The sequence below is a fragment of the Salmo salar genome, unplaced genomic scaffold, assembly GCF_905237065.1.
Source record: "Salmo salar unplaced genomic scaffold, Ssal_v3.1, whole genome shotgun sequence".
Taxonomy (NCBI): Eukaryota; Metazoa; Chordata; class Actinopteri; order Salmoniformes; family Salmonidae; genus Salmo; species Salmo salar.
Window position 1 is genome coordinate 175,737 of NW_025548133.1, and position 26,764 is coordinate 202,500.

Consider the following 26,764-nt stretch of genomic DNA (forward strand, 5'->3'; position numbering starts at 1 on the left):
CTCACTGGAGCACACAGATACACTACAAACTCCTCTCACTGGAGCACACAGATACACTACAAACTCCTCTCACTGGAGCACACAGATACGCTACAAACTCCTCTCTCTCTGGAGCACACAGATACGCTACAAACTCCTCTCTCTCTGGAGCACACAGATACACTACAAACTCCTCTCTCTCTCTCTCTCTCTCTCTCTCTCCCTCTCTCTCTCTCTCTCTCTCTCTCCCTCTCTCTCTCCAGACCAGCGGTTGGATCTGTGTAAGCTGAATCCATCAGATAGTGATGCAGTACGAGGACAGATCGTAGGTAAGACTGACTGGACACAGGGTTTCCGTTCGGAAAATGTGGTACGGGACAACGGGACTGGGTAGATTTTAATGAACCCGTATTAATTTATATTCATTAGGGATCCAAACACATTTATTTATCTTTAACTGCCTTGTTCAGGGGAACAGTGGGGTTAACTGCCTTGTTCAGGGGAACAGTGGGGTTAACTGCCTTGTTCAGGGGAACAGTGGTGTTAACTGCCTTGTTCAGGGGAACAGTGGGGTTAACTGCCTTGTTCAGGGGAACAGTGGGGTTAACTGCCTTGTTCAGGGGAACAGTGGGGTTAACTGCCTTGTTCAGGGGAACAGTGGGTTAACTGCCTTGTTCAGGGGAACAGTGGGGTTAACTGCCTTGTTCAGGGGAACAGTGGGGTTAACTGCCTTGTTCAGGGGAACAGTGGTGTTAACTGCCTTGTTCAGGGGAACAGTGGGGTTAACTGCCTTGTTCAGGGGAACAGTGGGGTTAACTGCCTTGTTCAGGGGAACAGTGGGTTAACTGCCTTGTTCAGGGGAACAGTGGGTTAACTGCCTTGTTCAGGGGAACAGTGGGGTTAACTGCCTTGTTCAGGGGAACAGTGGGGTTAACTGCCTTGTTCAGGGGAACAGTGGGGTTAACTGCCTTGTTCAGGGGAACAGTGGGGTTAACTGCCTTGTTCAGGGGAACAGTGGGTTAACTGCCTTGTTCAGGGGAACAGTGGGGTTAACTGCCTTGTTCAGGGGAACAGTGGGGTTAACTGCCTTGTTCAGGGGAACAGTGGTGTTAACTGCCTTGTTCAGGGGAACAGTGGGGTTAACTGCCTTGTTCAGGGGAACAGTGGGGTTAACTGCCTTGTTCAGGGGAACAGTGGTGTTAACTGCCTTGTTCAGGGGAACAGTGGGGTTAACTGCCTTGTTCAGGGGAACAGTGGGGTTAACTGCCTTGTTCAGGGGAACAGTGGGTTAACTGCCTTGTTCAGGGGAACAGTGGGGTTAACTGCCTTGTTCAGGGGAACAGTGGGGTTAACTGCCTTGTTCAGGGGAACAGTGGTGTTAACTGCCTTGTTCAGGGGAACAGTGGGGTTAACTGCCTTGTTCAGGGGAACAGTGGGGTTAACTGCCTTGTTCAGGGGAACAGTGGGGTTAACTGCCTTGTTCAGGGGAACAGTGGGGTTAACTGCCTTGTTCAGGGGAACAGTGGGGTTAACTGCCTTGTTCAGGGGAACAGTGGGTTAACTGCCTTGTTCAGGGGAACAGTGGGGTTAACTGCCTTGTTCAGGGGAACAGTGGGGTTAACTGCCTTGTTCAGGGGAACAGTGGTGTTAACTGCCTTGTTCAGGGGAACAGTGGGGTTAACTGCCTTGTTCAGGGGAACAGTGGGGTTAACTGCCTTGTTCAGGGGAACAGTGGGGTTAACTGCCTTGTTCAGGGGAACAGTGGGGTTAACTGCCTTGTTCAGGGGAACAGTGGGGTTAACTGCCTTGTTCAGGGGAACAGTGGGTTAACTGCCTTGTTCAGGGGAACAGTGGGGTTAACTGCCTTGTTCAGGGGAACAGATGGGTTAACTGCCTTGTTCAGGGGAACAGTGGGGTTAACTGCCTTGTTCAGGGGAACAGTGGGGTTAACTGCCTTGTTCAGGGGAACAGTGGGTTAACTGCCTTGTTCAGGGGAACAGTGGGTTAACTGCCTTGTTCAGGGGAACAGTGGGTTAACTGCCTTGTTCAGGGGAACAGTGGGTTAACTGCCTTGTTCAGGGGAACAGTGGGGTTAACTGCCTTGTTCAGGGGAACAGTGGGGTTAACTGCCTTGTTCAGGGGAACAGTGGGGTTAACTGCCTTGTTCAGGGGAACAGTGGGGTTAACTGCCTTGTTCAGGGGAACAGTGGGGTTAACTGCCTTGTTCAGGGGAACAGTGGGGTTAACTGCCTTGTTCAGGGGAACAGTGGGGTTAACTGCCTTGTTCAGGGGAACAGTGGGGTTAACTGCCTTGTTCAGTGGAACAGTGGGGTTAACTGCCTTGTTCAGGGGAACAGTGGGGTTAACTGCCTTGTTCAGGGAACAGTGGGGTTAACTGCCTTGTTCAGGGGAACAGTGGGGTTAACTGCCTTGTTCAGGGGAACAGTGGGTTAACTGCCTTGTTCAGGGGAACAGTGGGGTTAACTGCCTTGTTCAGGGGAACAGTGGGTTAACTGCCTTGTTCAGGGGAACAGTGGGGTTAACTGCCTTGTTCAGGGGAACAGTGGGGTTAACTGCCTTGTTCAGGGGAACAGTGGGGTTAACTGCCTTGTTCAGGGGAACAGTGGGGTTAACTGCCTTGTTCAGGGGAACAGTGGGGTTAACTGCCTTGTTCAGGGGAACAGTGGGGTTAACTGCCTTGTTCAGGGGAACAGTGGGGTTAACTGCCTTGTTCAGGGGAACAGTGGGGTTAACTGCCTTGTTCAGGGGAACAGTGGGGTTAACTGCCTTGTTCAGGGGAACAGTGGGGTTAACTGCCTTGTTCAGGGGAACAGTGGGGTTAACTGCCTTGTTCAGGGGAACAGTGGGGTTAACTGCCTTGTTCAGGGGAACAGTGGGGTTAACTGCCTTGTTCAGGGGAACAGTGGGGTTAACTGCCTTGTTCAGGGGAACAGTGGGGTTAACTGCCTTGTTCAGGGGAACAGTGGGGTTAACTGCCTTGTTCAGGGGAACAGTGGGGTTAACTGCCTTGTTCAGGGGAACAGTGGGGTTAACTGCCTTGTTCAGGGGAACAGTGGGGTTAACTGCCTTTGGGGCGTTTGGGTCTCTGCTACGGAACACCGTTTGGGCCGTTCGGGTCGTTTGGGTCTCTGCTACGGAACGCCGTTTGGGTCTCTGGGTGCCAAAAAAGATACACGTCAAATAAGCTTGTTGACCAATCAGAAACCAACTTCAATAGTGAATGGGAGGCGCTCTTCAATTACCATTTGGAAAATAAAAATAGTAGCTCTTTTTTAATCATCGCCATCAAAACTGTTTTTAACATCCTATTTGCATTTATAATTGTTGCCAATGACTGTACTTCTAGAATGGACAAACGTTTCAGTCCAGTAATGGGGATATTCCACTCTAACTAGGCTCTTAAGGTTAGGGTTAATGTTAAGGTTAGGGTAAGAGGGTTAGGGTTACTGTACTAGACTGGGGTTAGGGGTAACAAGGTTAGCTGTACTAGACTGGGGTTAGGGGGTAACAAGGTTAGCTGTACTAGACTGGGGTTAGGGGGTAACAAGGTTAGCTGTACTAGACTGGGGTTAGGGGGTAACAAGGTTAGCTGTACTAGACTGGGGTTAGGGGTAACAAGGTTAGCTGTACTAGACTGGGGTTAGGGGGTAACAAGGTTAGCTGTACTAGACTGGGGTTAGGGGGGTAACAAGGTTAGCTGTACTAGACTGGGGTTAGGGGGTAACAAGGTTAGCTGTACTAGACTGGGGTTAGGGGGTAACAAGGTTAGCTGTACTAGACTGGGGTTAGGGGGTAACAAGGTTAGCTGTACTAGACTGGGGTTAGGGGGTAACAAGGTTAGCTGTACTAGACTGTGGTTAGGGGTAACAAGGTTAGCTGTACTAGACTGGGGTTAGGGGTAACAAGGTTAGCTGTACTAGACTGGGGTTAGGGGGTAACAAGGTTAGCTGTACTAGACTGGGGTTAGGGGGTAACAAGGTTAGCTGTACTAGACTGGGGTTAGGGGGTAACAAGGTTAGCTGTACTAGACTGGGGTTAGGGGTAACAAGGTTAGCTGTACTAGACTGGGGTTAGGGTAACAAGGTTAGCTGTACTAGACTGGGGTTAGGGGTAACAAGGTTAGCTGTACTAGACTGGGGTTAGGGGTAACAAGGTTAGCTGTACTAGACTGGGGTTAGGGGTAACAAGGTTAGCTGTACTAGACTGGGGTTAGGGGGTAACAAGGTTAGCTGTATTAGACTGGGGTTAGGGGTAACAAGGTTAGCTGTACTAGACTGGGGTTAGGGGTAACAAGGTTAGCTGTACTAGACTGGGGTTAGGGGTAACAAGGTTAGCTGTACTAGACTGGGGTTAGGGGGTAACAAGGTTAGCTGTACTAGACTGGGGTTAGGGGGTAACAAGGTTAGCTGTACTAGACTGGGGTTAGGGGGTAACAAGGTTAGCTGTACTAGACTGGGGTTAGGGGTAACAAGGTTAGCTGTACTAGACTGGGGTTAGGGGGTAACAAGGTTAGCTGTACTAGACTGGGGTTAGGGGGTAACAAGGTTAGCTGTACTAGACTGGGGTTAGGGGGTAACAAGGTTAGCTGTACTAGACTGGGGTTAGGGGGTAACAAGGTTAGCTGTACTAGACTGGGGTTAGGGGGTAACAAGGTTAGCTGTACTAGACTGGGGTTAGGGGGTAACAAGGTTAGCTGTACTAGACTGGGGTTAGGGGTAACAAGGTTAGCTGTACTAGACTGGGGTTAGGGGGTAACAAGGTTAGCTGTACTAGACTGGGGTTAGGGGTAACAAGGTTAGCTGTACTAGACTGGGGTTAGGGGTAACAAGGTTAGCTGTACTAGACTGGGGTTAGGGGTAACAAGGTTAGCTGTACTAGACTGGGGTTAGGGGGTAACAAGGTTAGCTGTACTAGACTGGGGTTAGGGGGTAACAAGGTTAGCTGTACTAGACTGGGGTTAGGGGGCAACAAGGTTAGCTGTACTAGACTGGGGTTAGGGAACAAGGTTAGCTGTACTAGACTGGGGTTAGGGGGTAACAAGGTTAGCTGTACTAGACTGGGGTTAGGGGGTAACAAGGTTAGCTGTACTAGACTGGGGTTAGGGGGTAACAAGGTTAGCTGTACTAGACTGGGGTTAGGGGGTAACAAGGTTAGCTGTACTAGACTGGGGTTAGGGGGTAACAAGGTTAGCTGTACTAGACTGGGGTTAGGGGTAACAAGGTTAGCTGTACTAGACTGGGGTTAGGGGTAACAAGGTTAGCTGTACTAGACTGGGGTTAGGGGGTAACAAGGTTAGCTGTACTAGACTGGGGTTAGGGGTAACAAGGTTAGCTGTACTAGACTGGGGTTAGGGGTAACAAGGTTAGCTGTACTAGACTGGGGTTAGGGGGTAACAAGGTTAGCTGTACTAGACTGGGGTTAGGGGTAACAAGGTTAGCTGTACTAGACTGGGGTTGGGGGTAACAAGGTTAGCTGTACTAGACTGGGGTTAGGGGGTAACAAGGTTAGCTGTACTAGACTGGGGTTAGGGGGTAACAAGGTTAGCTGTACTAGACTGGGGTTAGGGGGTAACAAGGTTAGCTGTACTAGACTGGGGTTAGGGGGTAACAAGGTTAGCTGTACTAGACTGGGGTTAGGGGGTAACAAGGTTAGCTGTACTAGACTGGGGTTAGGGGGTAACAAGGTTAGCTGTACTAGACTGGGGTTAGGGGGTAACAAGGTTAGCTGTACTAGACTGGGGTTAGGGGTAACAAGGTTAGCTGTACTAGACTGGGGTTAGGGGGTAACAAGGTTAGCTGTACTAGACTGGGGTTAGGGGGTAACAAGGTTAGCTGTACTAGACTGGGGTTAGGGGGTAACAAGGTTAGCTGTACTAGACTGGGGTTAGGGGCAACAAGGTTAGCTGTACTAGACTGGGGTTAGGGGGTAACAAGGTTAGCTGTACTAGACTGGGGTTAGGGGGTAACAAGGTTAGCTGTACTAGACTGGGGTTAGGGGGTAACAAGGTTAGCTGTACTAGACTGGGGTTAGGGGGTAACAAGGTTAGCTGTACTAGACTGGGGTTAGGGGTAACAAGGTTAGCTGTACTAGACTGGGGTTAGGGGGTAACAAGGTTAGCTGTACTAGACTGGGGTTAGGGGGTAACAAGGTTAGCTGTACTAGACTGGGGTTAGGGGGTAACAAGGTTAGCTGTACTAGACTGGGGTTAGGGGGTAACAAGGTTAGCTGTACTAGACTGGGGTTAGGGGTAACAAGGTTAGCTGTACTAGACTGGGGTTAGGGGGTAACAAGGTTAGCTGTACTAGACTGGGGTTAGGGGTAACAAGGTTAGCTGTACTAGACTGGGGTTAGGGGGTAACAAGGTTAGCTGTACTAGACTGGGGTTAGGGGTAACAAGGTTAGCTGTACTAGACTGGGGTTAGGGGTAACAAGGTTAGCTGTACTAGACTGGGGTTAGGGGGTAACAAGGTTAGCTGTACTAGACTGGGGTTAGGGGGTAACAAGGTTAGCTGTACTAGACTGGGGTTAGGGGTAACAAGGTTAGCTGTACTAGACTGGGGTTAGGGGGTAACAAGGTTAGCTGTACTAGACTGGGGTTAGGGGGTAACAAGGTTAGCTGTACTAGACTGGGGTTAGGGGGTAACAAGGTTAGCTGTACTAGACTGGGGTTAGGGGGAACAAGGTTAGCTGTACTAGACTGGGGTTAGGGGGCAACAAGGTTAGCTGTACTAGACTGGGGTTAGGGGTAACAAGGTTAGCTGTACTAGACTGGGGTTAGGGGGTAACAAGGTTAGCTGTACTAGACTGGGGTTAGGGGGTAACAAGGTTAGCTGTACTAGACTGGGGTTAGGGGTAACAAGGTTAGCTGTACTAGACTGGGGTTAGGGGTAACAAGGTTAGCTGTACTAGACTGGGGTTAGGGGGTAACAAGGTTAGCTGTACTAGACTGGGGTTAGGGGTAACAAGGTTAGCTGTACTAGACTGGGGTTAGGGGGTAACAAGGTTAGCTGTACTAGACTGGGGTTAGGGGGTAACAAGGTTAGCTGTACTAGACTGGGGTTAGGGGGTAACAAGGTTAGCTGTACTAGACTGGGGTTAGGGGTAACAAGGTTAGCTGTACTAGACTGGGGTTAGGGGTAACAAGGTTAGCTGTACTAGACTGGGGTTAGGGGGTAACAAGGTTAGCTGTACTAGACTGGGGTTAGGGGTAACAAGGTTAGCTGTACTAGACTGGGGTTAGGGGGTAACAAGGTTAGCTGTACTAGACTGGGGTTAGGGGGTAACAAGGTTAGCTGTACTAGACTGGGGTTAGGGGTAACAAGGTTAGCTGTACTAGACTGGGGTTAGGGGGTAACAAGGTTAGCTGTACTAGACTGGGGTTAGGGGGTAACAAGGTTAGCTGTACTAGACTGGGGTTAGGGGGTAACAAGGTTAGCTGTACTAGACTGGGGTTAGGGGTAACAAGGTTAGCTGTACTAGACTGGGGTTAGGGGTAACAAGGTTAGCTGTACTAGACTGGGGTTAGGGGTAACAAGGTTAGCTGTACTAGACTGGGGTTAGGGGTAACAAGGTTAGCTGTACTAGACTGGGGTTAGGGGTAAACAAGGTTAGCTGTACTAGACTGGGGTTAGGGGGTAACAAGGTTAGCTGTACTAGACTGGGGTTAGGGGGTAACAAGGTTAGCTGTACTAGACTGGGGTTAGGGGTAACAAGGTTAGCTGTACTAGACTGGGGTTAGGGGTAACAAGGTTAGCTGTACTAGACTGGGGTTAGGGGTAACAAGGTTAGCTGTACTAGACTGGGGTTAGGGGGTAACAAGGTTAGCTGTACTAGACTGGGGTTAGGGGGTAACAAGGTTAGCTGTACTAGACTGGGGTTAGGGGGTAACAAGGTTAGCTGTACTAGACTGGGGTTAGGGGGTAACAAGGTTAGCTGTACTAGACTGGGGTTAGGGGCAACAAGGTTAGCTGTACTAGACTGGGGTTAGGGGTAACAAGGTTAGCTGTACTAGACTGGGGTTAGGGGGTAACAAGGTTAGCTGTACTAGACTGGGGTTAGGGGGTAACAAGGTTAGCTGTACTAGACTGGGGTTAGGGGTAACAAGGTTAGCTGTACTAGACTGGGGTTAGGGGGTAACAAGGTTAGCTGTACTAGACTGGGGTTAGGGGGTAACAAGGTTAGCTGTACTAGACTGGGGTTAGGGGTAACAAGGTTAGCTGTACTAGACTGGGGTTAGGGGTAACAAGGTTAGCTGTACTAGACTGGGGTTAGGGGTAACAAGGTTAGCTGTACTAGACTGGGGTTAGGGGGTAACAAGGTTAGCTGTACTAGACTGGGGTTAGGGGTAACAAGGTTAGCTGTACTAGACTGGGGTTAGGGGTAACAAGGTTAGCTGTACTAGACTGGGGTTAGGGGGTAACAAGGTTAGCTGTACTAGACTGGGGTTAGGGGTAACAAGGTTAGCTGTACTAGACTGGGGTTAGGGGTAACAAGGTTAGCTGTACTAGACTGGGGTTAGGGGGTAACAAGGTTAGCTGTACTAGACTGGGGTTAGGGGGTAACAAGGTTAGCTGTACTAGACTGGGGTTAGGGGTAACAAGGTTAGCTGTACTAGACTGGGGTTAGGGGGTAACAAGGTTAGCTGTACTAGACTGGGGTTAGGGGTAACAAGGTTAGCTGTACTAGACTGGGGTTAGGGGGTAACAAGGTTAGCTGTACTAGACTGGGGTTAGGGGTAACAAGGTTAGCTGTACTAGACTGGGGTTAGGGGTAACAAGGTTAGCTGTACTAGACTGGGGTTAGGGGTAACAAGGTTAGCTGTACTAGACTGGGGTTAGGGGTAACAAGGTTAGCTGTACTAGACTGGGGTTAGGGGGTAACAAGGTTAGCTGTACTAGACTGGGGTTAGGGGTCCCCACAAGGTTAGCTGTACTAGACTGGGGTTAGGGGTCCCCACAAGGTTAGCTGTACTAGACTGGGGTTAGGGGGTAACAAGGTTAGCTGTACTAGACTGGGGTTAGGGGGTAACAAGGTTAGCTGTACTAGACTGGGGTTAGGGGGTAACAAGGTTAGCTGTACTAGACTGGGGTTAGGGGTAACAAGGTTAGCTGTACTAGACTGGGGTTAGGGGGTAACAAGGTTAGCTGTACTAGACTGGGGTTAGGGGTAACAAGGTTAGCTGTACTAGACTGGGGTTAGGGGTAACAAGGTTAGCTGTACTAGACTGGGGTTAGGGGGTAACAAGGTTAGCTGTACTAGACTGGGGTTAGGGGGTAACAAGGTTAGCTGTACTAGACTGGGGTTAGGGGGTAACAAGGTTAGCTGTACTAGACTGGGGTTAGGGGGTAACAAGGTTAGCTGTACTAGACTGGGGTTAGGGGGTAACAAGGTTAGCTGTACTAGACTGGGGTTAGGGGTAACAAGGTTAGCTGTACTAGACTGGGGTTAGGGGTAACAAGGTTAGCTGTACTAGACTGGGGTTAGGGGTAACAAGGTTAGCTGTACTAGACTGGGGTTAGGGGTAACAAGGTTAGCTGTACTAGACTGGGGTTAGGGGGTAACAAGGTTAGCTGTACTAGACTGGGGTTAGGGGGTAACAAGGTTAGCTGTACTAGACTGGGGTTAGGGGTAACAAGGTTAGCTGTACTAGACTGGGGTTAGGGGTAACAAGGTTAGCTGTACTAGACTGGGGTTAGGGGTAACAAGGTTAGCTGTACTAGACTGGGGTTAGGGGTAACAAGGTTAGCTGTACTAGACTGGGGTTAGGGGGTAACAAGGTTAGCTGTACTAGACTGGGGTTAGGGGTAACAAGGTTAGCTGTACTAGACTGGGGTTAGGGGGTAACAAGGTTAGCTGTACTAGACTGGGGTTAGGGGTAACAAGGTTAGCTGTACTAGACTGGGGTTAGGGGGTAACAAGGTTAGCTGTACTAGACTGGGGTTAGGGGTAACAAGGTTAGCTGTACTAGACTGGGGTTAGGGGTAACAAGGTTAGCTGTACTAGACTGGGGTTAGGGGTAACAAGGTTAGCTGTACTAGACTGGGGTTAGGGGGTAACAAGGTTAGCTGTACTAGACTGGGGTTAGGGGTAACAAGGTTAGCTGTACTAGACTGGGGTTAGGGGGTAACAAGGTTAGCTGTACTAGACTGGGGTTAGGGGTAACAAGGTTAGCTGTACTAGACTGGGGTTAGGGGGTAACAAGGTTAGCTGTACTAGACTGGGGTTAGGGGTAACAAGGTTAGCTGTACTAGACTGGGGTTAGGGGTAACAAGGTTAGCTGTACTAGACTGGGGTTAGGGGTAACAAGGTTAGCTGTACTAGACTGGGGTTAGGGGGTAACAAGGTTAGCTGTACTAGACTGGGGTTAGGGGGTAACAAGGTTAGCTGTACTAGACTGGGGTTAGGGGTAACAAGGTTAGCTGTACTAGACTGGGGTTAGGGGTAACAAGGTTAGCTGTACTAGACTGGGGTTAGGGGTAACAAGGTTAGCTGTACTAGACTGGGGTTAGGGGGTAACAAGGTTAGCTGTACTAGACTGGGGTTAGGGGTAACAAGGTTAGCTGTACTAGACTGGGGTTAGGGGGTAACAAGGTTAGCTGTACTAGACTGGGGTTAGGGGGTAACAAGGTTAGCTGTACTAGACTGGGGTTAGGGGGTAACAAGGTTAGCTGTACTAGACTGGGGTTAGGGGGTAACAAGGTTAGCTGTACTAGACTGGGGTTAGGGGGTAACAAGGTTAGCTGTACTAGACAGGGGTTAGGGGTAACAAGGTTAGCTGTACTAGACTGGGGTTAGGGGCAACAAGGTTAGCTGTACTAGACTGGGGTTAGGGGTAACAAGGTTAGCTGTACTAGACTGGGGTTAGGGGTAACAAGGTTAGCTGTACTAGACTGGGGTTAGGGGGTAACAAGGTTAGCTGTACTAGACTGGGGTTAGGGGGTAACAAGGTTAGCTGTACTAGACTGGGGTTAGGGGTAACAAGGTTAGCTGTACTAGACTGGGGTTAGGGGTAACAAGGTTAGCTGTACTAGACTGGGGTTAGGGGGTAACAAGGTTAGCTGTACTAGACTGGGGTTAGGGGGTAACAAGGTTAGCTGTACTAGACTGGGGTTAGGGGTAACAAGGTTAGCTGTACTAGACTGGGGTTAGGGGTAACAAGGTTAGCTGTACTAGACTGGGGTTAGGGGGTAACAAGGTTAGCTGTACTAGACTGGGGTTAGGGGTAACAAGGTTAGCTGTACTAGACTGGGGTTAGGGGGTAACAAGGTTAGCTGTACTAGACTGGGGTTAGGGGTAACAGGTTAAGGGGGTTAGGGGTAGGGGGTTAGGGTAGGGGTTAGGGTGTAGGGTAGGGGGTTAGGGGTTAGGGGTTAGGTAGGGTAGGGGTTAGGGTAGGGGTTAGGGGTGGTAGGGGTTAGGGGTAGGGGTTAGGGTAGGGGTTAGGGGGTTAGGGGTAGGGGTTAGGGTAGGGTAGGGTTAGGGGTAGGGTTAGGCTAGGGTTAGGTAGGGGTTAGGGGTAGGGGTTAGGGGTTAGGGCAGGTTAGGCAGGGTAGGGGTTAGGGCAGGGGTTAGGTAGGTTAGGGGTAGGGTTAGGCAGGGTAGGGGTAGGCAGGGTTAGGTTAAGGCAGGGTAGGGGTTAGGGGTTAGGGTAGGCGGGTTAGGTTAAGGGGTAGGGGTTAAGGGTAGGGGTTAGGGTAGGGGTTAGGTTAAGGGGTAGGGATTAAGGGTAGGGGTTAGGGGGTAGGGGTTAAGGGTAGGGGGTTAAGGGTAGGGGTTAGGGGTCCCCACTAGGTTAGCTGTAGGGGTTAAGGGTAGGGGTTAGGGTCCCCACTAGGTTAGCTGTAGGGGTTAGGGTAGGGGTTAAGGGTAGGGGTTAGGGGTCCCCACTAGGTTAGCTGTAGGGGTTAGGGTAGGGGTTAAGGGTAGGGGTTAGGGTCCCCACTAGGTTAGCTGTAGGGGTTAAGGGTAGGGGTTAAGGGTAGGGGTTAGGGTCCCCACTAGGTTAGCTGTAGGGGTTAGGGGTTAGGGGTAGGGGTTAGGGGTTAGGGGTAGGGGTTATGTTAAGGGTAGGGTAGGGGTTAGGGGTAGGGGTTAGGTTAAGGGGTAGGGGTTAGGGGTTAGGGTAGGGGTTAGGTTAAGGGGTAGGGGTTAAGGGTAGGGGTTAGGGTAGGGGTTAGGGGTTGGGTTAAGGGGTAGGGATTAAGGGTAGGGGTTAGGGGTAGGGGGTTAAGGGTAGGGGTTAAGGGTAGGGGTTAGGGGTCCCCACTAGGTTAGCTGTAGGGGTTAAGGGTAGGGGGTTAGGGTCCCCACTAGGTTAGCTGTAGGGGTTAGGGTAGGGGTTAAGGGTAGGGGTTAGGGGTCCCCACTAGGTTAGCTGTAGGGGTTAGGGTAGGGGTTAAGGGTAGGGGTTAGGGTCCCCACTAGGTTAGCTGTAGGGGTTAAGGGTAGGGGTTAAGGGTAGGGGTTAGGGTCCCCACTAGGTTAGCTGTAGGGGTTAAGGGGTAGGTGTTAAGGGTAGGGGTTAAGGGTAGGGGTTAGGGTCTCCACTAGGTTAGCTGTAGGGGTTAGGGGTAGGGGTTAAGGGTAGGGGTTAGGGGTCCCCACTAGGTTAGCTGTAGGGGTTAAGGGTAGGGGTTAAGGGTAGGAGTTAGGTTAAGGGGTAGGGGTTAAGGGTAGGGGTAGGGGTAGGGGTTAGGTTAAGGGGTAGGGGTTAAGGGTAGGGGTTAAGGGTAGGGGTTAGGGGTCCCCACTAGGTTAGCTGTAGGGGTAGGGGTTAAGGGTAGGGGTTAAGGGTAGGGGTTAGGGTCCCCACTAGGTTAGCTGTAGGGGTTAAGGGGTAGGTGTTAAGGGTAGGGGTTAGGGGGTTAGGGGTCCCCACTAGGTTAGCTGTAGGGGTTAGGGTAGGGGTTAAGGGTAGGGGTTAGGGTCCCCACTAGGTTAGCTGTAGGGGTTAAGGGTAGGGGTTAAGGGTAGGGGTCCCCACTAGGTTAGCTGTAGGGGTTAAGGGTAGGGGTTAAGGGTAGGGGTTAGGTTAAGGGGTAGGGGTTAAGGGTAGGGGTTAAGGGTAGGGGTTAGGGGTCCCCACTAGGTTAGCTGTAGGGGTTAAGGGTAGGGGTAGGGGTAGGGGTTAGGTTAAGGGGTAGGGGTTAAGGGTAGGGGTTAAGGGTAGGGGTTAGGGTCCCCACTAGGTTAAGGGGTAGGGGTTAAGGGTAGGGGTTAGGGGTAGGGGTTAGGGTCCCCACTAGGTTAGCTGTACTAGACTGTGTGTGTAATGTCTGTTCATTGTGTTTTCCAGTGAGCCTCCAGACCAGAGATGGTTTGGGCAGCGGAGGACCTGTGGTCGACTGTAGAGCACTGTTAGAGAACGAGGGGTGAGGATTAACAGGGGGGTGGGGGGTGTGTGTGTGTGTGTGTGTGTGTGTGTGTAACAGGGTGTGTGTGTGTGTGTGTGTAACAGGGTGTGTGTGTGTGTGTGTGTGTGTGGGTCCAGACCAGAGATGGTTTGGGCAGCGGAGGACCTGTGGTCGACTGTAGAGCACTGTTAGAGAACGAGGGGTGAGGATTAACGGGGGTGTGTGTGTGTGTGTGTAACAGGGGTGTGTGTGTGTTGTGTGTCTCTGTGTGTGTCTCTGTGTGTGTCTCTGTGTGTGTGTGTGTGTATGTAACGTGTGTGTGTGTGTAACAGGGGGGTGTGTGTGTGTGTGTGTGTGTGTGTGTGTGTGTGTGTGTGTGTGTGTGTGTGTGTGTAACGTGTATGTAACGTGTGTGTGTGTGTCTCTGTGTGTGTGTGTGTGTGTGTGTGTGTGTAACGTGTATGTAACGTGTGTGTGTGTGTCTCTGTGTGTGTCTCTGTGTGTGTGTGTGTGTGTGTGTGTGTGTGTGTGTATGTAACGTGTGTGTATGTAACGGTGTGTGTGTGTGTGTGTGTGTGTGTGTGTGTGTGTGTGTGTAACGTGTGTGTGTGTGTGTGTGTGTGTGTGTGTGTGTGTGTGTGTGTATAGGCCTGTGTTTGAGAGCTGTTTCAGTGAGGAGCCACTGCCGTACTCAGACCCCACGGGAGCCGCCGGGGCGGGACCTGTCCACCGGATTCACCCAACCAGGAGAACCGGCTCCAGGCTCAGCGAATCAGAGACCAGGATTCCCAAAGACACACCCACAACCCTCAGAACCGACCGCATGGCAACCAATCACCAGATCTGCCTGAAGGATATGGTGAGAGAGAGAGAGAGAGAGAGAGAGAGAGAGAGAGAGAGAGAGAGAGAGAGAGAGAGAGAGAGAGAGAGAGACAGCAGGTGTGTGATATTGAGCAGGTGTGTGATATTGAGCAGGGCCAGGTGTGTGATATTGAGCAGGTGTGTGATATTGAGCAGGTGTGTGATATTGAGCAGGGCCAGGTGTGTGATATTGAGCAGGGCCAGGTGTGTGATATTGAGCAGGTGTGTGATATTGAGCAGGGCCAGGTGTGTGATATTGAGCAGGGCCAGGTGTGTGATATTGAGCAGGTGTGTGATATTGAGCAGGGCCAGGTGTGTGATATAGAGCAGGGCCAGGTGTTTGATATTGAGCAGGTGTGTGATATTGAGCAGGTGTGTGATATTGAGCAGGGCCAGGTGTGTGATATTGAGCAGGGCCAGGTGTGTGATATTGAGCAGGGCCAGGTGTGTGATATTGAGCAGGGCCAGGTGTTTGATATTGAGCAGGTGTGTGATATTGAGCAGGTGTGTGATATTGAGCAGGGCCAGGTGTGTGATATTGAGCAGGGCCAGGTGTGTGATATTGAGCAGGGCCAGGTGTGTGATATTGAGCAGGTGTGTGATATTGAGCAGGGCCAGGTGTGTGATATTGAGCAGGTGTGTGATATTGAGCAGGGCCAGGTGTGTGATATTGAGCAGGGCCAGGTGTTTGATATTGAGCAGGTGTGTGATATTGAGCAGGTGTGTGATATTGAGCAGGGCCAGGTGTGTGATATTGAGCAGGGCCAGGTGTGTGATATTGAGCAGGTGTGTGATATTGAGCAGGGCCAGGTGTGTGATATTGAGCAGGTGTGTGATATTGAGCAGGGCCAGGTGTGTGATATTGAGCAGGGCCAGGTGTGTGATATTGAGCAGGTGTGTGATATTGAGCAGGTGTGTGATATTGAGCAGGTGTGTGATATTGAGCAGGGCCAGGTGTGTGATATTGAGCAGGTGTGATATTGAGCAGGTGTGTGATATTGAGCAGGTGTGTGATATTGAGCAGGTGTGTGATATTGAGCAGGTGTGTGATATTGAGCAGGGCCAGGTGTGTGATATTGAGCAGGTGTGTGATATTGAGCAGGTGTGTGATATTGAGCAGGTGTGTGATATTGAGCAGGGCCAGGTGTGTGATATTGAGCAGGTGTGTGATATTGAGCAGGTGTGTGATATTGAGCAGGTGTGTGATATTGAGCAGGGCCAGGTGTGTGATATTGAGCAGGGACAGGTGTGTGATATTGAGCAGGTGTGTGATATTGAGCAGGGCCAGGTGTGTGATATTGAGCAGAGCCAGGTGTGTGATATTGAGCAGGTGTGTGATATTGAGCAGGTGTGTGATATTGAGCAGGGCCAGGTGTGTGATATTGAGCAGGGCCAGGTGTGTGATATTGAGCAGGGCCAGGTGTGTGCTATTGAGCAGGGCCAGGTGTGTGATATTGAGCAGGTGTGTGATATTGAGCAGGGCCAGGTGTGTGATATTGAGCAGGTGTGTGATATTGAGCAGGGCCAGGTGTGTGATATTGAGCAGGGCCAGGTGTGTGATATTGAGCAGGTGTGTGATATTGAGCAGGGCCAGGTGTGTGATATTGAGCAGGGCCAGGTGTGTGATATTGAGCAGGTGTGTGATATTGAGCAGGGCCAGGTGTGTGATATTGAGCAGGGCCAGGTGTGTGATATTGAGCAGGTGTGTGATATTGAGCAGGGCCAGGTTTATGATATTGAGCAGGGCCAGGTGTGAGATATTGAGCAGGGCCAGGTGTGTGATATTGAGCAGGGCCAGGTGTGTGATATTGAGCAGGGCCAGGTGTGTGATATTGAGCAGGGCCAGGTGTGTGATATTGAGCAGGGCCAGGTGTGTGATATTGAGCAGGGCCAGGTGTTTGATATTGAGCAGGTGTGTGATATTGAGCAGGTGTGTGATATTGAGCAGGGCCAGGTGTGTGATATTGAGCAGGGCCAGGTGTGTGATATTGAGCAGGGCCAGGTGTGTGATATTGAGCAGGTGTGTGATATTGAGCAGGGCCAGGTGTGTGATATTGAGCAGGTGTGTGATATTGAGCAGGGCCAGGTGTGTGATATTGAGCAGGGCCAGGTGTGTGATATTGAGCAGGTGTGTGATATTGAGCAGGTGTGTGATATTGAGCAGGTGTGTGATATTGAGGCAGGTGTGTGATATTGAGCAGGTGTGTGATATTGAGCAGGTGTGTGATATTGAGCAGGTGTGTGATATTGAGCAGGTGTGTGATATTGAGCAGGTGTGTGATATTGAGCAGGGCCAGGTGTGTGATATTGAGCAGGTGTGTGATATTGAGCAGGTGTGTGATATTGAGCAGGTGTGTGATATTGAGCAGGGCCAGGTGTGTGATATTGAGCAGGGCCAGGTGTGTGATATTGAGCAGGTGTGTGATATTGAGCAGGGCCAGGTGTGTGATATTGAGCAGAGCCAGGTGTGTGATATTGAGCAGGTGTGTGATATTGAGGACAGGTGTGTGATATTGAGCAGGGCCAGGTGTGTGATATTGAGCAGGGCCAGGTGTGTGATATTGAGCAGGGCCAGGTGTGTGCTATTGAGCAGGGCCAGGTGTGTGATATTGAGCAGGGCCAGGTGTGTGATATTGAGCAGGGCCAGGTGTGTGATATTGAGCAGGGCCAGGTGTGTGATATTGAGCAGGTGTGTGATATTGAGCAGGTGTGTGATATTGAGCAGGGCCAGGTGTGTGATATTGAGCAGGGACAGGTGTGTGATATTGAGCAGGTGTGTGATATTGAGCAGGGCCAGGTGTGTGATATTGAGCAGGTGTGTGATATTGAGCAGGTGTGTGATATTGAGCAGGGCCAGGTGTGTGATATTGAGCAGGGCCAGGTGTGTGATATTGAGCAGGGCCAGGTGTGTGCTATTGAGCAGGGCCAGGTGTGTGATATTGAGCAGGGCCAGGTGTGTGATATTGAGCAGGGCCAGGTGTGTGATATTGAGCAGGGCCAGGTGTGTGATATTGAGCAGGTGTGTGATATTGAGCAGGGCCAGGTGTGTGATATTGAGCAGGGCCAGGTGTGTGATATTGAGCAGGTGTGGCTGCTCCGGTCAAGACAGACAGCAGTGTGTGACCTGTGTGTGTGTGTGTGTGTGTGTGTGTGTGTGTGTGTGTGTGTGTGTGTGTGTGTGTGTGTGTGTGTGTGTGTGTGTGTGTGTGTGTTACAGAGCAGCGCACTACAGTCCAAGGACAGGTTTATTTTCTCCACACACAGACGGGAGTCAGTACCTGGCACGACCCGCGAATACCCAGGTACTACCCTCACTATACTACCCTCACTATACTACCCTCACTATACTACCCTCACTATACTACCCTCACTATACTACCCTCACTATACTACCCTCACTATACTACCCTCTACCCTCACATACTACCCTCACTATACTACCCTCACAATACTACCCTCACTATACTACCCTCTACCCTCACTATACTGCCCTCTACCCTCACATACTACCCTCACTATACTACCCTCACAATACTACCCTCACTATACTACCCTCTACCCTCACTATACTACCCTCTACCCTCACTATACTACCCTCACTATACTACCCTCACTATACTACCCTCACTATACTACCCTCACTATACAACCCTCTACCCTCACTATACTACCCTCTACCCTCACTATACTACCCTCTACCCTCACTATACTACCCTCACTATACTACCCTCACTATACTACCCTCTACCCTCACTATACTACCCTCACTATACTACCCTCACTATACTACCCTCACTACACTACCCTCACTATACTACCCTCTACCCTCACTATACTACCCTCACTATACTACCCTCACTATACTACCCTCACTATACTACCCTCACTACACTACCCTCACTATACTACCCTCTACCCTCACTATACTACCCTCACTATACTACCCTCACTATACTACCCTCACTATACTACCCTCACTATACTACCCTCTACCCTCACTATACTACCCTCACTATACTGCCCTCACTATACTACCCTCACTATACTACCCTCACTATACTACCCTCACTATACTGCCCTCACTATACTACCCTCACTACACTACCCTCACTATACTACCCTCTACCCTCACTATACTACCCTCTACCCTCACTATACTACCCTCTACCCTCACTATACTACCTTCTACCCTAACTATACTGCCCTCACTATACTACCCTCACTATACTACCCTCACTATACTACCCTCACTATACTACCCTCACTACACTACCCACTACCCTCACTATACTACCCTCACTATACTACCCTCACTATACTACCCTCACTACACTACCCACTACCCTCACTATACTACCCTCACTATACTGCCCTCACTATACTACCCTCACTATACTACCCTCACTATACTACCCTCACTACACTACCCTCACTACACTACCCTCACTACACTACCCTCTACCCTCACTATACTACCCTCACTATACTGCCCTCACTATACTACCCTCTACCCTCACAATACTACCCTCACTATACTACCCTCACTATACTACCCTCACTATACTACCCTCACTATACTACCCTCTACCCTCACTATACTACCCTCACTATACTACCCTCACTACACTACCCTCACTACACTACCCTCACTACACTACCCTCACTATACTACCCTCTACCCTCACTATACTACCCTCACTATACAACCCTCACTATACTGCCCTCACTATACTACCCTCTACCCTCACTACACTACCCTCACTATACTGCCCTCACTATACTACCCTCTACCCTCACTATACTACCCTCACTATACTACCCTCACTATACTACCCTCACTATACTACCCTCACTATACTACCCTCTACCCTCACTATACTACCCTCACTATACTACCCTCACTATACTGCCCTCACTATACTACCCTCTACCCTCACTATACTACCCTCACTATACTACCCTCACTATACTACCCTCACTATACTGCCCTCACTATACTACCCTCACTATACTACCCTCTACCCTCACTATACTGCCCTCACTATACTGACCTCACTATACTACCCTCACTATACTACCCTCACTATACTACCCTCTACCCTCACTATACTGCCCTCACTATACTACCCTCACTATACTACCCTCTACCCTCACTATACTACCCTCACTATACTACCCTCACTATACTACCCTCTACCCTCACTATACTACCCTCACTATACTACCCTCACTATCCTACCCTCTACCCTCACTATACTACCCTCTACCCTCACTATACTACCCTCACTATACTACCCTCACTATACTACCCTCACTATACTACCCTCACTATACTACCCTCTACCGTTACTATACTATCCTCTACCCTCACTATACTACCCTCTACCCTCACTATACTACCCTCTACCGTTACTATACTACCCTCTACCCTCACTATACTACCCTCTACCCTCACTATACTACCCTCACTATACTACCCTCTACCCTCACTATACTACCCTCTACCCTCACTATACTACCCTCTACCGTTACTATACTACCCTCTACCCTCACTATACTACCCTCTACCCTCACTATACTACCCTCACTATACTACCCTCTACCCTCACTATACTACCCTCACCATACTACCCTCACTATACTACCCTCTACCCTCACTATACTACCCTCACTATACTACCCTCACTATACTACCCTCACCATACTACCCTCTACCATCTATCCTACCTCCCCCTACCTCTCCATCTATCCTCCCCCCTACCTCTCCATCTATCCTACCTCCCCCACTACCTCTCCATCTATCCTACCTCCCCCTACCTCTCCATCTATCCTACCTCCCTACCTCTCCATCTATCCTCCCCCTACCTCTCCATCTATCCTCCCCCCTACCTCTCCATCTATCCTACCTCCCCACTACCTCTCCATCTATCCTCCCCTACCTCTCCATCTATCCTCCCCCCTACCTCTCCATCTATCCTACCTCCCCCCTACCTCTCCATCTATCCTCCCCCCTACCTCTCCATCTATCCTCCCCCTACCTCTCCATCTATCCTCCCTCCCCACTACCTCTCCATCTATCCTCCTCCCTACCTCTCCATCTATCCTACCTCCCCCTACCTCTCCATCTATCCTACCTCCCCCCTACCTCTCCATCTATCCTCCCCCCTACCTCTCCATCTATCCTCCCCCTATCTCTCCATCTATCCTACCTCCCCCACTACCTCTCCATCTATCCTCCCCCTACCTCTCCATCTATCCTCCCCCTACCTCTCCATCTATCCTACCTCCCCCCTACCTCTCCATCTATCCTCCCCCTATCTCTCCATCTATTCTACCTCCCCACTCCCTCTCCATCTATCCTCCCCCTATCTCTCCATCTATCCTACCTCCCCCCTACCTCTCCATCTATCCTCCTCCCTACCTCTCCATCTATCCTCCCCCCTACCTCTCCATCTATCCTCCCCCTACCTCTCCATCTATCCTACCTCCCCCTACCTCTCCATCTATCCTCCCCCCTACCTCTCCATCTATCCTCCCCCCTACCTCTCCATCTATCCTCCCCCTACCTCTCCATCTATCCTACCTCCCCCTACCTCTCCATCTATCCTACCTCCCCCCTACCTCTCCATCTATCCTCCCCCTACCTCTCCATCTATCCTCCCCCCCTACCTCTCCATCTATCCTACCTCCCCCCTACCTCTCCATCTATCCTCCCCCTACCTCTCCATCTATCCTCCCCCCTACCTCTCCATCTATCCTCCCCCCTACCTCTCCATCTATCCTACCTCCCCCTACCTCTCCATCTATCCTCCCCATCTATCCTCCCCCTACCTCTCCATCTATCCTCCCCCCTACCTCTCCATCTATCCTACCCCCCTACCTCTCCATCTATCCTACCACCCCCTACCTCTCCATCTATCCTCCCCCTACCTCTCCATCTATCCTCCCCATACCTCTCCATCTATCCTCCCCCACTACCTCTCCATCTATCCTCCCCTACCTCTCCATCTATCCTCCCCCCTGCCTCTCCATCTATCCTACTTCCCCCCTACCTCTCCATCTATCCTACCTCCGCCCTACCTCTCCATCTATCCTCCCCCCTACCTCTCCATCTATCCTCCCCCACCTCTCCATCGATCCTCCCCACTACCTCTCCATCTATCCTCCCCCTACCTCTCCATCTATCCTACCTCCCCACTACCTCTCCATCTATCCTCCCCCCTAACTCTCCATCTATCCTACCTCCCCCACTACCTCTCCATCTATCCTCCCCCCTACCTCTCCATCTATCCTACCTCCCCCTACCTCTCCATCTATCCTACCTCCCCCACTACCTCTCCATCTATCCTCCCCCCTACCTCTCCATCTATCCTACCTCCCCCTACCTCTCCATCTATCCTACCTCCCCACTACCTCTCCATCTATCCTCCCCCCTACCTCTCCATCAATCCTCCCCCTACCTCTCCATCAATCCTCCCCCACTACCTCTCCATCTATCCTCCCCACTACCTCTCCAACTATCCTCCCCCTACCTCTCCATCTATCCTCCCCCTACCTCTCCATCTATCCTCCCCCCTACCTCTCCATCTATCCTACCTCCCCCTACCTCTCCATCTATCCTACCTCCTCCCCTACCTCTCCATCGATCCTCCCCCACTACCTCTCCATCTATCCTCCCCCCTACCTCTCCATCTATCCTACCTCCCCACTACCTCTCCATCTATCCTCCCCCCTACCTCTCCATCTATCCTCCCCCTACCTCTCCATCTATCCTACCTCCCCACTACCTCTCCATCTATCCTCCCCCTACCTCTCCATCTATCCTCCCCCCTACCTCTCCATCTATCCTACCTCCCCCTACCTCTCCATCTATCCTACCTCTCCCCTACCTCTCCATCTATCCTCCCCCCTACCTCTCCATCTATCCTACCTCCCCCTACCTCTCCATCTATCCTACCTCCCCCTACCTCTCCATCTATCCTACCTCCCCCCTACCTCTCCATCAATCCTCCCCCCTACCTCTCCATCTATCCTCCCCCCCTACCTCTCCATCTATCCTCCCCCCCCTACCTCTCCATCTATCCTACCTCCCCTACCTCTCCATCTAGCCTCCCCCCTACCTCTCCATCTATCCTCCCCCCTACCTCTCCATCTATCCTCCCCCTACCTCTCCATCTATCCTCCCCCCTACCTCTCCATCTATCCTCCCCCCTACCTCTCCATCTATCCTCCCCCCTACCTCCCCCCTACCTCTCCATCTATCCTACCTCCCCCCTACCTCTCCATCAATCCTCCCCCCTACCTCTCCATCTATCCTCCCCCTACCTCTCCATCTATCCTCCCCCTACCTCTCCATCTATCCTACCTCCCCCCTACCTCTCCATCTATCCTACCTCCCCCTACCTCTCCATCTATCCTCCCCCTACCTCTCCATCTATCCTACCACCCCCTACCTATCCATCTATCCTCCCCCTACCTCTCCATCTATCCTACCTCCCCCTACCTCTCCATCTATCCTCCCCCCTACCTCTCCATCTATCCTACCACCCCCTACCTATCCATCTATCCTCCCCCCTACCTCTCCATCTATCCTACCTCCCCCCTACCTCTCCATCTATCCTACCTCCCCCCTAACTCTCCATCTATCCTCCCCCCTACCTCTCCATCTATCCTCCCCCTACCTCTCCATCTATCCTACCTCCCCCCCACCTCTCCATCTATCCTACCTCCCCCTACCTCTCCATCTATCCTCCCCTACCTCTCCATCTATCCTCCCCCTACCTCTCCATCTATCCTCCCCCCTACCTCTCCATCTATCCTCCCCCTACCTCTCCATCTTGCCTCCCCCCTACCTCTCCATCTATCCTACCTCCCCCTACCTCTCCATCTATCCTACCACCACCCTACCTCTCCATCTATCCTCCCCCCTACCTCTCCATCTATCCTACCTCCCCCCTACCTCTCCATCTATCCTCCCCCTACCTCTCCATCTATCCTCCCCCCTACCTCTCCATCTATCCTACCTCCCCCCCCTACCTCTCCATCTATCCTACCTCCCCCCCACCTCTCCATCTATCCTCCCCCCTACCTCTCCATCTATCCTACCTCCCCCCTACCTCTCCATCTATCCTACCTCCCCCCTACCTCTCCATCTATCCTACCTCCCCCCTACCTCTCCATCTATCCTACCTCCCCCCCACCTCTCCATCTATCCTACCTCCCCCCTACCTCTCCATCTATCCTCCCCCCTACCTCTCCATCTATCCTCCCCCCTACCTCTCCATCTATCCTCCCCCCTACCTCTCCATCTATCCTCCCCCCCTACCTCTCCATCTATCCTACCTCTCCCTACCTCTCCATCTATCCTACCTCCCCCTACCTCTCCATCTATCCTCCCCCTTCCTCTCCATCTAGCCTCCCCCTTCCTCTCCATCTATCCTCCCCCCTACCTCTCCATCTAACCTCCCCCCTACCTCTCCATCTATCCTACCACCACCCTACCTCTCCATCTATCCTCCCCCCTACCTCTCCATCTATCCTCCCCCCCACCTCTCCATCTATCCTCCCACCCCCTACCTCTCCATCTATCCTCCCCCTACCTCTCCATCTATCCTACCTCCCCCTACCTCTCCATCTATCCTCCCCCCTACCTCTCCATCTATCCTACCTCCCCTACCTCTCCATCTAGCCTCCCCCCTACCTCTCCATCTATCCTACCTCCCCCCTACCTCTCATCTATCCTCCCCCTACCTCTCCATCTATCCTCCCCCTACCTCTCCATCTATCCTCCCCCCTACCTCTCCATCTATCCTCCCCCTACCTCTCCATCTATCCTACCTCACCCCTACCTCTCCATCTATCCTCCCCCTACCTCTCCATCTATCCTACCTCCCCCTACCTCTCCATCTATCCTACCTCCCCCTACCTCTCCATCTATCCTCCCCCTACCTCTCCATCTATCCTACCTCCCCCACCTCTCCATCTATCCTACCTCCCCCCTACCTCTCCATCTATCCTCCCCTACCTCTCCATCTATCCTCCCCCCTACCTCTCCATCTATCCTCCCCCCTACCTCTCCATCTATCCTACCTCCCCTACCTCTCCATCTATCCTCCCCCTACCTCTCCATTTATCCTACCTCCCCCTACCTCTCCATCTATCCCTCCCTACCTCTACATCTATCCTCCCCCTACCTCTCCATCTATCCTCCCCCCTACCTCTCCATCTATCCTCCCCCACCTCTCCATCTATCCTCCCACCCCCTACCTCTCCATCTATCCTCCCCCTACCTCTCCATCTATCCTACCTCCCCCCTACCTCTCCATCTATCCTCCCCCCTACCTCTCCATCTATCCTACCACCCCCCTACCTCTCCATCTATCCTACCTCCCCCCACCTCTCCATCTATCCTCCCCTCTACCTCTCCATCTATCCTCCCCCTACCTCTCCATCTATCCTCCCCCCTACCTCTCCATCTATCCTACCTCCCCCTACCTCTCCATCTATCCTCCCCCCTACCTCTCCGTCTATCCTACCACCACCCTACCTCTCCATCTATCCTACCTCCCCCCACCTCTCCATCTATCCTCCCCCTACCTCTCCATCTAGCCTCCCCCCTACCTCTCCATCTATCCTACCACCACCCTACCTCTCCATCTATCCTACCACCCCCCACCTCTCCATCTATCCTCCCCCTCTACCTCTCCATCTATCCTCCCCCCTACTCTCCATCTATCCTCCCCCCTACCTCTCCATCTATCCTCCCCCCTACCTCTCCATCTATCCTACCTCCCCCTACCTCTCCATCTATCCTCCCCCTACCTCTCCATCTATCCTCCCCCTACCTCTCCATCTATCCTACCTCCCCCACCTCTCCATCTATCCTCCCCCTACCTCTCCATCTATCCTCCCCCTACCTCTCCATCTATCCTCCCCCCTACCTCTCTATCTATCCTACCTCTCCATCTATCCTCCCCCCCTACCTCTCCATCTATCCTCCCCCACTACCTCGTCCTTTACCACCCTACCTGAATCCAGTTGGAAGGTTTATAGCTCAGTAAGGTGTGTTGTGATTGGTGTAGAGCTCAGTAAGGTGTGTTGTGATTGGTTTATAGCTCAGTAAGGTGTGTTGTGATTGGTTTTAGAGCTCAGTAAGGTGTGTTGTGATTGTTTTATAGCTCAGTAAGGTGTGTTGTGATTGGTTTATAGCTCAGTAAGGTGTGTTGTGATTGGTTTATAGCTCAGTAAGGTGTGTTGTGATTGGTTTATAGCTCAGTAAGGTGTGTTGTGATTGGTGTAGAGCTCAGTAAGGTGTGTTGTGATTGGTGTAGAGCTCAGTAAGGTGTGTTGTGATTGGTTTATAGCTCAGTAAGGTGTGTTGTGATTGGTTTAGAGCTCAGTAAGGTGTGTTGTGATTGGTTTAGAGCTCAGTAAGGTGTGTTGTGATTGGTGTAGAGCTCAGTAAGGTGTATTGTGATTGGTCCCAGGCACCTGATAATGAGGTGTATTGTGATTGGTCCAGGGACTTGATAGTGAGGTGTATTGTGATTGGTCCAGGGACCAGATAGTGAGGTGTGTTGTGATTGGTCCCAGGCAGCTGATAGTGAGGTGTATTGTGATTGGTCCCAGGGACCTGATAGTGAGGTGTGTTGTGATTGGTCCAGGGACTTGATAGTGAGGTGTGTTGTGATTGGTCCAGGGACCTGACCAGTGAGGTGTGTTGTGATTGGTCCAGGGACCTGACCAGTGAGGTGTGTTGTGATTGGTTCAGGGACCTGACTAGTGAGGTGTGTTGTGATTGGTCCAGGGACCAGATAGTGAGGTGTGTTGTGATTGGTCCAGGGACATGATAGTGAGGTGTGTTGTGATTGGTCCAGGGACCAGATAGTGAGGTGTGTTGTGATTGGTCCAGGGACCTGACCAGTGAGGTGTGTTGTGATTGGTCCAGGGACATGATAGTGAGGTGTGTTGTGATTGGTCCAGGGACCAGATAGTGAGGTGTATTGTGATTGGTCCAGGCACCTGATAGTGAGGTGTATTGTGATTGGTCCCAGGGACCAGATAGTGAGGTGTGTTGTGATTGGTCCAGGGACCAGATAGTGAGGTGTGTTGTGATTGGTCCAGGGACCGAACCAGTGTGAGCTGTGTTGTGATTGGTCCAGGCACCTGACCAGTGAGGTGTGTTGTGATTGGTCCAGGGACCTGACCAGTGAGGTGTGTTGTGATTGGTCCAGGGACCTGACCAGTGTGAGCTGTGAGGAGTTGGGTCCTCTGCCGGCCGGATGGGAGGTGAGGAGTACGGTATCTGGAAGGATCTACTTTGTGGATCACAACAACCGAACAACGCAGTTCACTGACCCTCGGCTTCACACCATCATCAGGTGCACACTTATTACACTTATTGCACTTATTGCACTTATTACACTTATTGCACTTATTGCACTTATTGCACTTATTGCACTTATTTCAGTTATTTCATAAACGTAGTTATGCCCCTCGTGTGAAAAGTGATTTCCACCTTCCGCTCAATAACTGGTTCCCTTTAGTTGCCA

General features: G+C 51.4%; 1 pseudogene; it reads left to right on the forward strand.

The window, feature by feature from the left end:
- LOC123724022 (E3 ubiquitin-protein ligase SMURF1-like) overlaps positions 1–26,764 on the forward strand; it is an 86,230-nt pseudogene that overhangs the window by 25,535 nt on the left and 33,931 nt on the right.